The sequence below is a fragment of the Ochotona princeps genome, chromosome 19 (genome assembly GCF_030435755.1).
Source record: "Ochotona princeps isolate mOchPri1 chromosome 19, mOchPri1.hap1, whole genome shotgun sequence".
Taxonomy (NCBI): domain Eukaryota; kingdom Metazoa; phylum Chordata; class Mammalia; order Lagomorpha; family Ochotonidae; genus Ochotona; species Ochotona princeps.
Window position 1 is genome coordinate 33,416,107 of NC_080850.1, and position 17,783 is coordinate 33,433,889.

Genomic DNA, 17,783 nt, shown 5'->3' on the forward strand with positions numbered 1-17,783 from the left:
TCTGTTTGTCCTTGTCCTGGCGGTGGTCACTGGGCTGCATCCTAAGACCATTCCGCCAGCTCACCCACGACTAATGGTAGTGATGGTCATGATGGCAGCTGAGCATTGAGGGAGGTCAGCCACTATTGAGTGTGTTCAGTGGCTTCTGTCATGTGAGTTGGGAAGACTCATAGTCCACATCGTAAGTAACATGGAAATGGGGGCGTGGGGGCAGGGTGACTGCTCCAGGTGGCCCAGCTGAGAGCCATAGACCTGGGACTGAAGCCCCGGCAGTCTGACTCCCTACCTAGGTTGCTTCCTGTCCACTGCTGAGGGTCCTTGAGGAATGCGTTCTGTATCCCGCAGCAGGTCTTGTAGGGTGACCCTGGTCTCTAGCCAGGTAAGTTTCCAGTTTGCCTCAGCATGAGATAGGGCTTTGTATTAGTGCATGGCGTATAGGCAGTGCTGACGAGAGTCTATTACAGAGCTGGGAGCTGAGGTTCCATTCAGGAAAAGCTTCCCAGAGAGAAAGATGTCTGGAGTCCCTTTTGAAGGACAAGTACGATTCCAACAGGGGAAGAGGGGCATTTCACGTGGAGGGTAGGAACCGAGGGTGGAGGCATGTGTGGTAGATGAGGGAAGAAGAGGCAGTTGGTTACCATAGTTTGCACTTGACAGGTATGACTGCAGCTCCCCTTTATAGGTGCTGAGGGGTCCCAAGTGGGAAGGGCTGGGCATTTGTTCCGCAGTGGGTAGTGTCCACGGAAGAACGTGCAGCAGAGCAGGGCCGCTGCTGCGTCTGCCTGGCCCACGGTTCCCCTGCAGATGGGTTGGGGGCTCTGATCTGTTTATGTTCTTTTCCTGTTCCCCACGGCCATACTGCTGTGTACAGATGCTGTCCTCGTGTCCCCGTGGGCCACTCACGGAGGTTCCACAGATGAGCACCGGGGAGATGTCGGCTTCATGGCCGGGTTCTGCCTGCCGTGTTCTGTGGTCTCTCTGGGGCTGAAAGGGAACCATCATGCAAGCCCTAATCCGATTTCCCAGGAAGGCGTCTGCCTAGCCTGATTTAGATTACCATACATTATCCTCAGCTCGGGGAACTCTGGGTGCTGGCAGGAGCTGCTCACACTGTGCCTTCACCCTGGGAGTTTGCACAGCAGCCGGCCCGTTCATCAGCTGATGCATCAGTCTTGAGTCCCCATGGGACCACCACCGCCTTTCTGGCTCCATCTCATGTTTTATTCAGGAGTAGCAACAGGAAGCAGTGAGACTGATGGCAGCTGGAAGCTTCTGGAGTTGGGGAGATGGAGTGTGGCATGTGGCATGTGCCATGACTCTTCCCATGGTACCCTAAATTCAGCCCGACATGGAAGGAACTTGAGAGCCCTAGTTCTGAACAGCATCAGTACTTCTGGTCTACCCCCACCCACCACTGCTGATACAGGGAGGGGCCCTACAGCAGGTCCACTCTATCATTGCCCTCTCAAGAGACCAGCAGTGGCTGTCACTGATGATGGTATGGCACCTATTGTTCTTCCTGTTGTACTTCACGTTAGACCTCACTCGTGTCCTCGGATATCCGGCATAGCCCACTGTCCTCCATCAAGTTTGTCCTCTTCCGGTTGGGAGTCTCTGGGTTTCTGGACTTGTTGAGACTGGGAAGTGGGTACTCTCAGCTGAACATAATAGTCAAAACTCACCTCGACCGCTCTCTCTCCCTCCCAAGGCTCAGCCTGCGGCCTCCCCCAGGCAGCTCCTAGGAAGGCAGGTGCCACTTTTGAGCCCAGTCTGGACAGGCCATCTCCTCAGCACCGTTAGTTCCATCTGTCAGTGTGAGGACCAGAATAACAAACAGCTCATTCATGGCTGCTCTGAGTTTTTCTGCCATTCGGAGCCTGAACCCCGGCACTTTCTATTTTGAGACCATGTTTGCAAGAGAGTGGGCAGGAGGACAGCCAGGGAGGGAGCCTGAGGCTGCTCACAGCTCTGACCTGGATGTGCTACAAACACGGGCTCTCCTGCTTTTCTTTCAGCCCAACAGCAGGACTCTAGGCCACTGTCAGAGGTGCCCGTGGGATGACAGGAAAGCAGCTGGTCCCTCACAGTGCTGATTGCAGACCCCAAGATTCTTGCTGACAAGCTCTTTGGGAAAGAAAAACAGGCTGGCCTCAGGTTCAGGAAGCTGGGGGTTTCTTTGAATTCCACATTCCTTCCTACAAAATGAGAGTAATAAACTCTGTAGTGTAGAGTCACTGAAGAATACCCAGGCAGTGTGCCTGTGGCTTCATCGAGTGAAGTGCCCCTTCTCCCTCATCCACTCTATCCAAGCCATCACCTCTGGTTTAAATCCGCTTGCAAAACATTATGATTACAGATGGTAATATTAATAATAACGGCTTACACCAGCATCGTTCTTTATGCTTTACAAAGCATGTTTAACTCAATGTGACAGTTGCTCCCATGCTGTGTCCCCGCTGGGCCATGCAGGAAGGTGTAGCATTGAGGAAGACATAGGGGGCCCGAGGGGTGGGCTGCTGGGTTCTGGCCTGGGAGAGACCTGGATGGACCTCTGCTCAGCCTCTCCATGACCTTGAGCAAGTGAGTTAACTTCTTTGAGCCTCCTCTTCTTCACTGTCCAATGGAGGTACTAATATCACCGACTGGCACTGGGTGAGTGGAGATGGATCCTGTTATCCTCTAATTCCTGGCACCTAAGGAGAGCTCATGGGGGGAGAGACACAGGGCTTGGTTCTTAAGGGGCACATAGCCCAAATGTAGAGATGGCCTGACCTGTTGCTAACTCTCAGAAAATCTCTCTGAAGTAGATAGAGCCAGCCCTATGAATTCTACCTTCTTAGCAAAGGTCTTACAGATAATCAGTCATTGATGTGGAGCTTGGAGGATTTCAGCCTCACTACACTCCTTGCCTGACCTTGGAAATGACCTTGGTCAGTCTCTACTGAAGGTAAAGAAAGGCAAGTGGTCCTACTATGCAGGATATAGAAAGACAAAATGTCGTGATACTAGGTAGAGTCTCAGCTGCTAGTAGGAGGGATTTGGGCTGTAAAAGTGGTTGGAGAAATGGGGCACTTCAGTTGGTGACTGGACCTAGGCTTATGGGATGCCCTGGGGTCCAGCGCCAGGAGAACAGGACCATCCTGTGAGCCTGCCCGTCCCATCCTGGTAGCCTGTCATTCACAAGTGCAATACTTTAAATGTGCAAGGCAACTAATTGGCAGTGTTATGCCCTGTTAGGAAGAGCAAATGGCTGAGCCTTTTCTCAGACAAAACCAGATCTTAAATCAGCTGCTCTCCGAGGAATTCAGAACTGGTGCCTTTATTTTTAGATCAAATGGGGAAAGGGGGACAGTGGTTTTGTTTTTTATGTTTCTTTCACTGGATATAACTAGAAACCCATCCCTTTATATTTTTTTAAAGCCACCATGAAGGTGTTTCTTAGCAGACTGGGGATGGAGACTGGCTTTTTTCATAGTCTCATTTTTATAATGAAAGTATACTTTATTGGAGGAAAAAAAAATTCAAGAACTTAAATGCCCTGAATGGTGTTAGGAATGTTTTAAGGACCAGTTGTTTATTCACCACCTTGGAAGGGGAAGTCACCACCTGGCTTCCCGATGTGTCATCATTTTCGGTGCACCTGCTCTTGCGGGATAGGTACTGTGCCCGTCCTTGGGGAGGCAGGGGCTGCTTAGCTGTCTGTGAAGTTTACAGGCATAGCATGGTTTCCACAAGGGGCGGGGGGGTGGATCACTGCTCTGCTGGCAGAAAGAAGGAAAGGTCACCAGAAGGTACACCTGCGGGTAAGCTGGTGCTCATTTGGTTCTGAACCAATTCCTTTTCTTGCTTCTGCCCCCTTCGCACCCTGAGGGTGCAGTTCCTGTAGAGAAGTGGCCGTGAGGCTGAGAGTTAGATTGTGGCTGTGGGATTCAGTTATGCAAAATGTGTAGTCCTCTTTCTCTTGGAGCCTGGTTCTCCTCCAGGGAGGAGGTGGCTGGTACTGCTTCCTTGAGGGGAGCTGTAAGGGTCATCTGCACTCAAGTGCTTGGGGCACCGCAGAGATTGTCAGCATGACAGTTCCTCATGTCACCCCGGAAGGATGCTGCTATCCCAGCTGCGAATGCCTTGTGCCACAAAGCATGTATTCACTATGTGTCTAGCCCAGGGAGATGAGACACACACAGGAATTCCCCAGTCTCTACAACTCATTTCCCTGCCTCTGCCAGCTGGGCAGGTTCACAGTGAAGCTATGGGATGGCGTGGTAGGGCTGTCTCTTGGAGGAAGTGTCTTTTCATGTGGCTGAGCAGTGAAAGGGACTAGCCAAGACATTCTGGATTCTTCTCTGCTAGACATTGGAGGTGAAGGGAGCTAGGGTTCAGTTCTATGATCTGTTCCACCTGAGGCCTTGAGACCATACCTTTTTCCTATGTGTGTGTGAACATGCTTATGTGCATGTGTGTGTGTGTGTGTGTGTCTCCAAGGAAGACATCTGGAAAGCTGTCTCCATGATTATCCCTGTTTCCCTGCCCCCACTTCCTCAGTCCTCTCCCCCCGCCATGCCCCCCCACCCATCCACACTGTGTTTTTATCTACTGGGTCACACCAAAGCTATTCCTTCTTGAAAAAGATTATTCAAAGTGAATGCTTGGGGCTCCTCTACCTCTTATCTTTATCCAACAGCATTTTTGTGGAAGAGTTTCTCTTTACGTTGAGTTAGTATGAAAGGGAGTTTGGAACTTTATTATCTTACGAGCTCCCCGTTTGCCTTCCCCTCCTCTCCGATCTGTTCCCCTCTCCCCTCTCCAACCTGCACCGGTCTCTTTTCTCCAAGTCTGGTTTTGAATCTCATTCTGCCTATTTTGGGTCATCTCCTATTGATACCCCCTTGAGTCCTGGCCCTCCCTTCAGACTTGCCTTGTTGATTTTCTCTTGCCCTTGCTCCCTACCCTGGATATGGGCTCCCTAGCCAAACTGTCTCCAGGAGCTGTTTTCTAGGTGCAATGGCCTCTGGCCTCCCTCACCCCATGCTCCTTTGAAGAGGCCTTTGATAAAGTGAGACTAGCCCCTGGCAGGCCTAGACCACGGGGCTCCTATTTGCCCACTGGTGAAGTTGCTCTGATTTCAAAGAAAGCAAATGTTGTCTTTAACTCCACATGGCAGATTTTTCTCTGGGAGAACATTTTGCAGCTAAGGGGAAAGCACATCCACCCTGAAATTATTGAGTGACAGATACTGCCCTGTGGATTCAGTCCTTTATCTGTGGTCCCTGAGCCTTCTGATTAATTCATTGCTCTCTGGGGTTGGCCACCTTTCTGTAAGACACAGCCTCAGGCTCTGGGTACTGCCGGGACTTTCTTAGCTGAACAAGACATGATCTGCACTTGGCTGTGCCCTTGTGTGTTCGTCACTGTCCCCTGACCCTCTGGCTTCCCCAACCACTGCCACCACCGTCGCGATTGGCACTACCACTCTTCAGGACCACAGTGTAGGAAGGGAAGCGAGCCTTGGGATCCTGTTGGCATCGCATTGACTCCTGTTGCATTTCATCGCTTGTACCATTCATTACCTTCATATGCAGTGGCTTCTCATCATTTTTTGTTCCCATCCATGGGAACATGCCTTTTCCTCCCTACCACCTTGCTTACTGGTTTGTTCACTGCCAAGAAGTGAGTGCGGCTTCTGCCTCCAGTGGTTTGGGGGCGCCCAACCTGGCTCCGAGGCTGTTCAAGTGAGCCTGATGGGTAACACCCAGGAGACCAGAGGATACACTGGCCATTTGTGTGATTGCCAGACAACATCTTTCTTATCTGTATGCAAATAAAACATCAGTATTGGATTGGCTGTGTGCTTTGCATTTAAGAAGCTTGTAAAGACATGCCCTTGGTAGGTCCAATGGTTGTTGGCTTAGATTAACTGAGGCATTAAGAAGATTAGGTAGAAGTTAGACACTGAGGTTCTCTTGGGTTTGATACCCAAGTCCAAAATTTTCTTTCTATATTGTTAGAATAAACATGAGGCAGTATATGCGACTTGGTTTTAATATTAGAATAGGTAGACCTTTATTTCATTCCAAGTTTTGATCAAATTTTATAATTTTCTCAAAGGAGTTGCTGCTTACTGCCTGCAAAACACTTCTGAATTTTGCTTACTCAGATGCCCGGTGTGGAGGACACTGGTGGGTTTGGAGGGCTGAAAAACTTTTTGAGCACCTACTCAAAAACTTTTTGAGCCAGGTGTGTTGCAGAGATCTTTTTAGGAGTTGATGGATAAGATAATTTTCTTTATCATTAAGCTGCATGAGATAATTATCCTTACAGTTTTCTACTTTAAGAATAAGCAGGGCTCAAGTAATGTAGCAGAGGTTAAACAACCACTATATCGTGAACCTGGGGTTAGAACTGCTGAGCTATGATGTTAAATCAACTGTTAGTAATACAGTAAAACCACCCAGCAGTTTCCGGTAGAATATGGATCAAGCAATAGTGTGGCATTCTGCTATTGACTGTATGAGCAGCTCCTAAGTTGCTGAGCTGGACACAGCAGAGCTAGAACATTTGTGCTCATTAGGGTGGTCTCTCGTCATGAGGTCTCATGTCTCCCTGAAGCAGGATTGTTCCCCGTGTTGCACTATGTATTCTCCATGGTTCACCTCCAAAGTTCTCATGTTTAATGCTCTATTTTCTGCCATCCTGCCTTTGTGTCTAGGTTAAGGAGTAACTTCTCTTTTTAACTCTATCTTCCATATGAAGTTGCTATTTTTCTCCCTTGTAACATTTAGCACTTTGATTTTTTTTAATATAGCCTTGCGAGCACAGTGACAGCATGACTGAATCGTAGATTGCCGCAGAACGTGTGGGAGTTAACTGTGTGGTAATGGAGGGACGGAAGTGGGGAGCCATGATGTCAGAGAAGTTGAGTGTGTCAGAAGGTGGTGGAGTGATTCTCATTCCATGGTGGGGTCCTCTGTCCCTTCACTCTTTGCTATAGGCATGTTCTGGAACCCTCTGGATGCTGTGCTTATTCAGTAGAAGCCCCTGTAGTTAGTGAAAAGGCAAGATTTCTTTGGAGTCAAATCAGGGTGGTGTTTTTTCCTCTGACCATTCCCTCCGTGTGGCTCCCTGGACGTGTCTGAAAACCAGCTCTGGCACAGACTCTCTCACCAAGGCAAGCACTCCCTTTGGGAATAAGGCTGTCCATGTGTTCTGGAATGATCCTTTCTATCTGTGCCTCTGATGCAGACAACTGAGTGGACCCAGAGGAAAGAAGAGACAGGGCCCTAGGGCATGTTGCCCAGGTGTCAGGACCACTGAGTGAAAAGGACACCAAAGGACATGATTTAAAAGAGAGGTCTGGATTTGATTATGGAGTTGGAAATTAGGCCATGTCTGAAAAATAATTAGGAATGGTAGCCTCAGGAAAAGAAGCCCGCAGGGAGGTGCAGTGTGTGTCTTGCAGCAAATGAAAGCCAATGTTTGCACTGCGTGGGTCAGCCAGGCTCTGCCCTGGAGAGGAGAAAAGTTCATTTAAACTTAGACTGGAGGGTTTCCTGCCAAGGGTGCTGGCAGGGACTGCTGTCAGGTGGAGGAGTCCCTCTTCCCGCAAGGAGACTTCAGGCAGAAACAGGGAGCCGTCTTGGATATGCCTCAGATTTTTTTTTTTATCCCCAGCACTGGTCATTTGATTTCTCCATAAAAAGTACCACCGTATAAGGAACATGAAAAAAATTCATGGAAAATGGATTTAAAAGATACATTTATTTTGGTTCCAAAGCAATGTAAAGTCTGTGTATTTTTCATAATGTACAGTCTTCATGAACTTCTTAGTGACTTTTTATATGCATGAATTCTCAAATTTCTTTATGGCAGAATTTGCTTATCTTTTAATTCCATTTTCCTTGAGCATTTTGAAGTTGCCCAGTACTAGCCCAGGGTTAGTCATAAAATGGCATAACATTTGTGGTTATGTTGAACCCACCTCTTCTGAGGAGGTTGCGACCTCAGCTCTGCCTTCCACCAGCTATGTACAGGTGGCCAGGGGCTTACCCTTTCCATGCCTCCCTCCTCTCTGTTATAAGATGGTGATGCACTGGGGTATCACCATGAGCAATAAATGGTAACAGGTGCAAACAGCATTTAGTAAGTCTTTGATGCACAGATGGTGCTGGAACCACGGAGGCTAGGTATTTAGGACAGCCAGTACTGCTCTGAAGTGAGTACCGAGTTAAGAAGATTTAATAAATGCACAAATATTTGTACTCTGAGCTGCGCTGGACTGGATTTTTCAGGCTACCTAAGCTCTGGCCTCTTGTGCAATTTGAAGTAAGAATGATGTGCAGCTACAAAATACATGCCAAGAAAGAACATCTGTATTGTATCAAATGTAAAACTGTGATTCTGGTCCACAGCTTAGTGTTGTTTTGGTTGTGACTTGACTCTCACAATCTTGGAAAAATGCCTTGGGCAGCTTAGGCAAGTGCTCACTCTGCTATTGCTGGGCACGGTAGCAGCTGGGTCACAGCTGGCAGCTGGCTCTGTGTAGGTTCGTGAGCTTGAGAGCAATTGGCATCTTGGGTGACAAGTGCCAGAGGTCAGTCCAGACTGACATAAGAGGAAGGTGACTGGTCAGGGTGACAGGACTCTTAGAGCTGCTGGTGAAGGGGGCAGGGCACTGGGTAATAGGCAGAAACCGAAGGCCATGTTGGAGAGGATCAAGTCCAAGTACTGCCATTGTGACTGTGCTGAGTGAGTCTTCACTCCCCTAAGAGGTGGAGACTTCAGAAAGAGCTCAGATCAAGTACCTGCCCAGAGCTGTAACCAGGACTCAGGCACAAGAAGTGCCTGGCCCCTTCCTCCACTCAGACCATGAATGTACATCAACATACCCACTAACTCTACACACAGGATGTTAGGTGCTGCATGAGGGATCCGAAAGACACGTACTCACTGTCTCTGGCATACCAGCCTCAGTGGATCACTGTGTGACCATCAGTCTTAAACTGAGCTAGCTCCTGCTGCCCACCGTTCACCTGTCTGCACCTTTTCATCCTGTTTTTTTTTTTTTCAGGAAGGCTCTGGGACCTCAGCTTACTCATTTCCAGCCCCGTAGTGTGGCACTCAGCAAATGTCTGCTGATCAGGAGCAAGGTTACTCACTAACTAGATTCTGATGCGTGATCACATCTGTCGGCACAAACCCACGTGGACTGGGTGTGTGTGTGAGATGCTGCGGGTGTATGCATAAGACCAGAAACTGCCTCTCGGCCTCCAAAAACTGGCAAGCATGTCTGGGATTGCCAGCCGACTTACAGCTCCTCACATGCTGTAGGCCAAGAGTCTCTGGTGGAAAGGTGGAAGAATAAAATAAACTCATCCCTTCAATTGCTTTATTAAATAATGTACAGTTGACAGTGCATGAAATATTAATACATAGGGAGTGCGCCCTACTATAGAGGAAAGGGCTCTGTATAATTGGTTTTTCCACACAGCAACTGAGATGGCCTAGAAAGATTGTTACGGGATCCCTCACTACATCACACCCCACCTTCTGGTGGAGACTAGAACCCACATGCTTCCTGGTCTCCACACCTTCTGCTGCCGCTGCTGTGGTATGCAAATGGATGGACAGGGCAGCCAGGAGTTAGCATCTTCATGTAAATCAGCTTGCCCAGGATCAGTGCAGTGTGAATATTGAGTTGGAGGCCCCTTCTTACCCTGTTTTCGAAAGCTGGAGATCCATTGGTTTCTTTCCTCTCTGGTGGATGCAGGAATGTCACGAGTCAGAGGCAGAAGGGCTGGGCAGTAGGGGTTTAAATGTAATAGCTGTTGAATCCCTCGAGAAAGTGATTCCATGCACATGAGCTAGGCGAGCCTGCAATTCCGAGGCCAGGTGCTGAGGCCATTGGCAGTGGAGCCAAATGGTCCATAGTGATTTAATATGTAAGGCATGCACAACCGGAACAGCTGCTGTGTGCTCTTAATAGAATTTTAAGTTGCAGTCACCTCCATAATTGGAGGCACAGATAACATATGTTTATTGGAAAGGTGGATGAGAATCACGTTGCCCTGCTAGAGATGGAGGGAATTCAAAAGCCAGCCGGTGCCTCTCTCTGTAGCCCTTGAGAGCTGAGGGGTTCAGCAGGCTGCAGAGCACTTGTTGAATGCCTACTGTGTGCCAGCATGGGGCTTTCCTCTCCCATCTTCGTTTCCATGTTTGTTGTCTTCGGTAATTTTTTCTGACCGCTTTGATGCCAGGATGAGCTGAATGAGGTTGTCTAGGTATCAATCCTGAAGCAGGACCCAGGGGTTTACAACTGATGGCTGGGTTTCCCGGAGCACCTCACAAAAGTGGTGACCCCATCTTTGCTGGGGCGGTTTCCTGAAGGTCACTTGCAGGTTGCTTCTGCTAATGGCAACTCAGGGCCTACTCAGTATTGGGCATGGAGCAAGCTGCAGGGAGCAAAGATGAGTAAGATCCTTTCTGTGCCCTTGAGGGCTCCACAAGGGGGAAGATAGGCAAAAATGGTAAAGACAGAACCATGAGGCCTCCCCTGCGTGAGGAGTTGAATGTGGGTCGTCCAGACACCAGTGCTGTCTGGGGAGAGTGGGGTGCTGGGACCCAGTGGGTGACGCCTGAGTGCTCAGGAGGGCCTGCATAGTGCTTGCACCTCTTGAAGACCCTTTCTGTTTACTTGATGGGACACTCTCGATGGAGCCCCTTTTTGTACACTCAACAGAATGCTGCCTCGTCTGGTTCACTGAGCACAGGGTGGTCTCCATGCCCAGGGACAAGGGTTGGGGCTTTCCAGCCACCTGCAGAAAGTGTGAATCTCAGTGCACTAGAGAGAAGCACTAGAGAGAAGCGCTTAGCTTCCCTGACTTGCTTATCTTTAAAGTGCCTGTAATAACAGCACCTGTCTCTGTCGCTAGGGCTTGCTGTTACAGAATGCCATCTCTGGATGTCTTGATAAGTGGAAATTTGTTTTCCACAATCCTGCAGGCTGGAAATCTGAGTCCAGGAAGCCAGTGTGGTTTGCCTCTAGAGAAGGCATTTCCCTGGCGGGCTTGCCGCCCCTCCTCGTTCATACAGTCTTCATGCAGTGCCTTTGCTCTGTGTGTGTATGTGTGTGTCCGGGCGGTGGTGGATAAGTGTGGGAGTGAGGGCACACACAAGCTCTCTCTCGTGTTTGTTTGTTGACGGATCGGTCCAGTTACAGGTGTTGCTCTATCACTGCCTCATCTGACTGTGCCTACCTCCCAAAGGACCTATTCCCAACGGTTGTCACATTGAGGATGAGGGTTTCAAAGTATTGATTTTCAGGGTACACTGTTTGGTACACAGCAGCTTTATTTCCCTGCTTGCCTTTGGGCCATCCAGTGCCTGGCATGTCCTGCATGTCTAAGAATGTCCTGTTGTCCCCCCAGGCCATGGGTATGTCTCTTAGATGTTTTCTCTGAGGGGAACACCAGTGAGAGAGGAGAACAGACAACAATGTGGTTTGGAACAGTAGATCTGCATCTTGGTCTGGCACTGGTCATGCCTTGTCCCCTCCAATAACCCCCCCCCCCCCCCAGACGTCTCTGAGTCTTTGCCTTTCCTGGTAGGTAAGATGGAAATGGAAGTGCTTACCTTCTGGACTCATGGTGAGGTTCACAGGCGCTCCCCCAGGAGAGAACCTGTGATGCCAGTGTTCAGTGGGCACAGACCTAGTGAGATGCCCACACTTGTCTCTGTGGACTGTCACTGCGCTGGCATAGTTGGTCAGCCTTGTCCCCAGGTTGTGCCAACTCTGATCTTCCCTATGCTGTCTCCAGCCCCGGTGAGTGTGCGTCCGGGCAGAGTGTCCGCAGATGACAATCTTACGGGGCTGCTGGAAAAGAAATGGCTTAAGTCAAAATTTCACATGGGAAAACAGGATATTTTGAATGTTCTTGGTCCCATTAAGAAAAATCTAATCTAGTGGTGAAAATGGATGGGGCAGCCAGCAATCTGTCTTGCCTGCTGGTGTCCACACGAGCAGATGGATGCTCCATGAACTTCAGAGCTCATCAGTGAGGGAGCACGCACATCTCCCTGGAGGCGGGCCTCACTGCAGTCTCTGCGTAAATCCATGAGTCTGAAGTCCATGGTTTTCTGAGCAGCTGCTTTAAGCAGGAAGATGTCCTATAAATGTATAATAATAAATACCATTTGGGGTTTTGAGTAGATCATGAGGACAAGTGCGGATGCACACCTGGGCCATCATAGAGGAACTGGAGCAGTGAGCCCCATGTTGGCTTGGCATGGCCACTGTGTTGCCAGGTTGGCCTTAGTTCAGAAACAGCATGGTCATTGGGGACAAAGCAGGGCATGAGTTCGTTTTGCTCTGTGATCTTGAGCTAGTTATTTCATGTCATTGAATCCAAATTTCTTCATCTATACATTGGGATAAGGATATATACATCCTGAGACTGTTACAAGATTTAACAGTCTAACATTATTGACCAATAATACTACCTCTGAATTGTCTGTTAATGCATTTTTAGAGCTTCCAGCAAAGTGCAGTGCCATCCTAAGATATTGTGCTTTTAAAGATGCTTTGAAAGCTTATTCTTTGTAGATTTTCCAACCCTGGAGGAAATTTTAAGATACAAGCTCTTCTTTGGACTTCTGTTTAACTTTGCTACCTCCCTTGGTGGCCTTGTTTGCCCCTGTTGTCTGTGTCACCAGAAAGTAAGCTGGGGGCAGCAAGGGCTCTTTGCTGGTTCCATTCACAGCTTATTTCCAACACCCAAATCAGTACTTTGCATATAGCAGATGCCAAACTTACGTATGTACTTCAGTGGCTTCAGAACTTGGGGTTGTGTGTGTGACTCCCTCCTTGGTCGGAAGCATCATGTCTCACTTAATGGGTGTAGTTGTAAGCGGTGGTTCGCAGTTGAGGCACTAGGTGCCACAGTTTCACTCCTGCAGCAAACTTGCATAAGAAACTTAGGCAGGCCAGTCTCCCCACTTGCGCATCTCAATTTCTGGATGACATCATGAGGAAAGTGGTTTGTCATTTCTGAAAGACCCTTTTGGTGTTGACAGGACAGAGTTGTCCTTTCTTTTTCTCCCCCCCCCCTTTTTTTTGAGATTTATCTTTATTGCTAAGGTAGATTTACAGAGAGGAGGAGAGACAAAGATCGTCTGCTGGTTCACCCCTCCAATGGCTGCAACAGCCAGATCTGAGCTGATCCAAAGCCAGGAGCTGGGAGCTTCTTACAAGTCTCCCATCTGGTTGCAGAAACCCAAGGACCTGGGCTATCCTCTGCTGCTTTTCCAGGCCAAAATCAAGGGGCTGGATCAAAAGTGCAGCAGCTGGAACACAAAACCAGTGCCATTATGGGATGTCAGCACTTGCAGGTGGAGGATGAGCCAGTTAGACAGCCCTCTAGCTGTGTTTTCTTTAGGGACATGCCTCAGCTTCCTCTTCCTTCTTCTTGGGTCTTCCATCCCAGCTGAGCTCTTTTCATTCCTTCCCAGCCTCCCATGGAGATGCATTCAGGCCCAAAGCGCTTTTTTTTTTAAATTATTATTACATTGCATTATGTGACACAGTTTTATAAGCACTGGGATTCCCCCCCACCCCTCCCCAAGTCACCCCCCGCACCGTGGTGGATTGCTCCACCTTGTTGCATCACTACAGTTCAAATTCAGTTGAGATTCTTTCATTGCAAGCATCTACCAGGCATAAAGTCCAGCATCTTGTTGTCCAGATAAGTTCATCAGTTTCTTAGGGAGACTATCTCTGGTCTGAAGGTAGAGCCAGCAGAGTGGTTTTGATAGTTCAACAGATCTGAATTGCTGCCATTCTCACCACTCCAAGCACGATGCAGTTGTTGGAGAATCCACTGATTGACATAGTCCATCATATAGTGCCCAGTATTTTCATTGCCAACATATAGCTGAGGAGGTTGATTGACTTGTTCTGTCCTCTGTCATTTGATGGTTAGTGTTCTGAGTCCGAAAGCTCGATTGGAGGGATCCCTGAAGAAACTTTGTGTGAGGTGTTCCCAGACCAGGTTCTTGTATGTATTAGCAAGAACCAAAGCGCTTTTTAAATGATGGCTCCTTCCAACACCCTGTGGGTGTATAATTTGGAATCCTCAGCCATTTGGGTATCAGATCTTTATTTGCTCCAGTAGAGTGCCTGTGTAAAGAGGATTCAGCACCAGTCCTGGCCTTGACCCACTGAATGCCAGCCACATTGCCCTTATCCCACAAGTCCATCACAGCAAGTGAAAAATACCTCCAGACATGGCTAATGGAAAGAATGAAACCCCCTGATCTAAGTGTGCGCTCTCCCCTGGCTTATTTCAGAGAGCAGTGTAAGAGACAGAGGCTTTTCCCAGGAGACCAGAGCAAATGGGAATAGTGTGCTTATCAGAGGCTGCTTTTCCTCCTAGGGGTGGAAGCAGAAGAAGAAAAACAACTTTCTTATCAACTTGAAAGTAAAAAATAATATAACGCGGAGCCCAAATATTTTGCTGGAGATTGCAATTCATACCGAGATAATTCCATGTCTAATACATTACCAAAGATGAGAATGGGGAATGACAACTCTTAGATCTTACCCAGAATATGACAGCTATTGGATCTTATTCGTGCATCATGGAAATTGGGTAGCTGTGGCACTGAATACCTGATGAAAGAGATAGATTTGAAAACTCTTGCATCTTGTTCATATCTTAGATGTAGGCAAATCCTGGAAATTGTTGAATACAGAAACAGTTTGGGGACAGCAGTGTTTCAGTGGTACTCGAATATTATAAACAATACATTTGTTAAAGTTGGTGATAACTTGATAAACAAAATTATGATACTGGCTGCTGTGAAAGAAGTAAAAATGTTTATGAGGCGAGAGCTCACAGTTGGGTTGGCAAGATTAGACAAAAACCAACAGAAACATAAAATATAAGCCATGACAAAATTTGCAAATGAAAGCAGTGGTGATGCTCTTGCCCTTGTTGGCCAGAAAGGAGTCAGACTTATCTCAAGAGAGAGTTCCAAGGCTCAGTAAAAACTGGGGTGTCCTAAAGCATGCTTTGTCTAAAGTCTCATTAGCTTTATTTGGAGACATCTAAGACAGTGTTCATTGAACAGTGTCAACTCGAAGACCTAGAATACTCCGAACAAAGGAGATCCCATTTTACGAAGGGCCCTAGGTGATCCCTCAAAGGTTGATTACTTTTCAAGTATTTCCGACTCCAAACGGCCCCTTCTGGAGGAATGAAGAATCCCCTGTCGAAGAAAGGAAGATGAAAGGCTTCTGGATGAGCTCTCGGTAGCCTTGTGGGTTTGCTGAGTCCAGCCCCCTCATCCCAGGTCTCAGTGGACTGGGCCAGTCAAATAGACTTGGTCTTCTAAGCTGGGCTTTGAGACCTCGAGCATGCCAGTCTCTTCCCAGGCCCAGAGCAGCCCATAGCCATCTGGAAGCCCCAGGAAATCGCATGCAAAGTCAGTAATCCCTTCTCTGAGGGAAGCAGGTCACCCGACAGAGGGCCAGGACATCACAAGCCCACCCTGTGAGGTTGCTGAAGCTTCTTTAGGCCCTGACACTAATCCCAACCTGCCCTCTCAACCTTGCCCCTCCCTTATCACAGCTCCCTCCTGGATTCATTCCCTTGACCCATAGCTGCTTCTTGGCTGCCTGCCTATCGAGCATGTATGCAAGTGTGTCTGTGCAAATCTACGCTGTCCATTCGGTAAAGTGAAGTACTTTGTATCTCCAGGAGCAGCTCTCAGCTGTGATGAGAATGGTCTGCTCATCCCAAGTTACTTGGAGCCTTCACAGCAGTTGAGGTTTAGGTGTGTTAACTTGCCCAGGTTTGGCTGTATTTCAACTGAAGAAGAATGCCCCATGCTCTTAAAAAAAGAAAAAGATTTCTGAGCACAGATTGTGCCCACCCATCCCCACCCCAGGGCCTGACCAAGGTCCACTAGTGATTCCCAACATTCACAGAGGCTGTGGGAGGCTGGGAACTCTGACTGGACTGCTGGAAGGCTGCAGGCACAGAGAGCAGGAGGCGCAGTCTGCTCTCTCCCAGCACACCTTTGGGCTGGACTCTTCCTTCACACTGCAGGGTCTCTGGAAGGTCCCCAGGGCTGAGGGAACCAGGCAGGGGAGAGGAGTGCTCGCTTGTGGCTGGGGTCTTTGGCAGGACATGAGTGGTTAAAACCGCTATCTCAACACTGGCTGCACTCAGCAGCAAGAGATGATTTCTCTGTAAGGAAAGCTGGAAGGGGAGACTGGAGGGCTTATGTACTTGGGATCCCTTCTGCCATAAGCTCCATAAGCTTCTGTGTGTGGCTTTCACAGCCCCCAAGGCCAGTGCGCAGCCCATGGTGAACAGCCTTTCCTCCAGGATCATTTCTGTCCGTCAATCTTTCAGGGGTGAATCAGTGCCCAGGGAGTGGCATAGGGGTTGAGTGATGAGCAGAAAACTCTGTAGAAAGAGATGGTGTGGACTTCCTCATCTGCTGCTTTGTCCTGCCCAGGGGACGACAATGAAGGGTAGGAGGCAGGAGGATTCCTTGGTTGCCCCCTGCCAAGGTGTCAGCTCTGGGATCAGACAGCATGAAGGCAGCAGAGATGAAACTGCCAGAAGAAAACAGAGGAAAGTGTGTTAGGAGAGGAGGGGGACTATTCCCCAGGGCAGAGGATTGCTAAATTAATTACTCAAAGTTTAGCAAAATTCAAAGGAAGAATAATTAGACAGCCTGTTATAGCTAAAAAAGCAAGTTATCATGTTTGCCAAACAATGAAGGAACAAGGGCTGGGAATTGCTTTTACACTAAAGCAAGCAAGTCCTCCTGGAGGGCTCCCCCTGCCCCCCATCCATATTGTCTTGGGAGTCAGTGTTAAGTGGAGGGAGAATATTTGGACTGTGGTTGTTTGTTTGTGAAGAAAGCTGTGTTCTTAAGGAGCTCAACATGGTACAAATACCAGTGCCTCTGGGACCAGGAAAGCAATTAATGTGAGTGGAGGAGGAAGGCAGGGACTGATGTGAAACAGAGTAGAAAGAGAGGAAGGACATGGAGGTCAGGCAGGCGGCCCTGTGGGAGGGCAAGCCCTAGTGTGGCCTGGCCTTCTAGTTCAAAACAACCCAGAAATGTGTACTGGGTTTTTGTAGGAGGGACATGCATCTTTTATTGCTGTCAACTTATTTAATTTTTTTTTAAATTTTAATTAGAAGAGCTAGAGAAAAAGAAGTAGACCTCTCATCCACTGCTTCATTCCTGAAATGTGTGCAGAAGTAGGAGCAGGTCAGGCCAGTGTCATGGACGCCAGGTCTCCCACAGGAAGCAGGAGCCGTCATCTTGTGCCCCCCGGCAGCACATGAGCAGGAAGCTGAAGCAGAAGTACAAGAGCAGGAACTTGGACAGGCCATGCCAGTGTGAGATGCAGTCATCTCAAGTAATGTCGCAACTTCATTGCCAAACACCCACCCCAAGGGGCTTGTTTTAAAAGCACTATAAGGTGGAAAACCCATCTATAGGTGAAGCTTATTGTGACCTCTGGTGCACAGTGGCTCTGGATCCCCATGTGGGTGAATTTTTATCCTGTCTCTTTGTGCTCTAACCCATGAGTAAGTTCAGTGTCTGCTCTGAGCAAGTGTCTGTGTCATCTTGACTGTGAAACTTTGTGGAGGTAACACCGGCCTCGTAGGGCTGCCCTGAGGATTCTGTGAGCTCATACATGCCAGGTAACTGTCAAATACTTAACTCTTGTGTCCTTCAAATGTCTCAGGAGATTGGCCCTTTCT

At 48.5% G+C, this 17,783-nt stretch overlaps 1 protein-coding gene across 1 annotated transcript in view; it reads left to right on the top strand.

Annotated features, from left to right (window-relative positions):
• The window catches only part of SPOCK1 (SPARC (osteonectin), cwcv and kazal like domains proteoglycan 1), a 416,328-nt gene that overhangs the window by 243,225 nt on the left and 155,320 nt on the right, over positions 1-17,783 (top strand). The gene's annotated exons all lie outside the window — the stretch shown is intronic.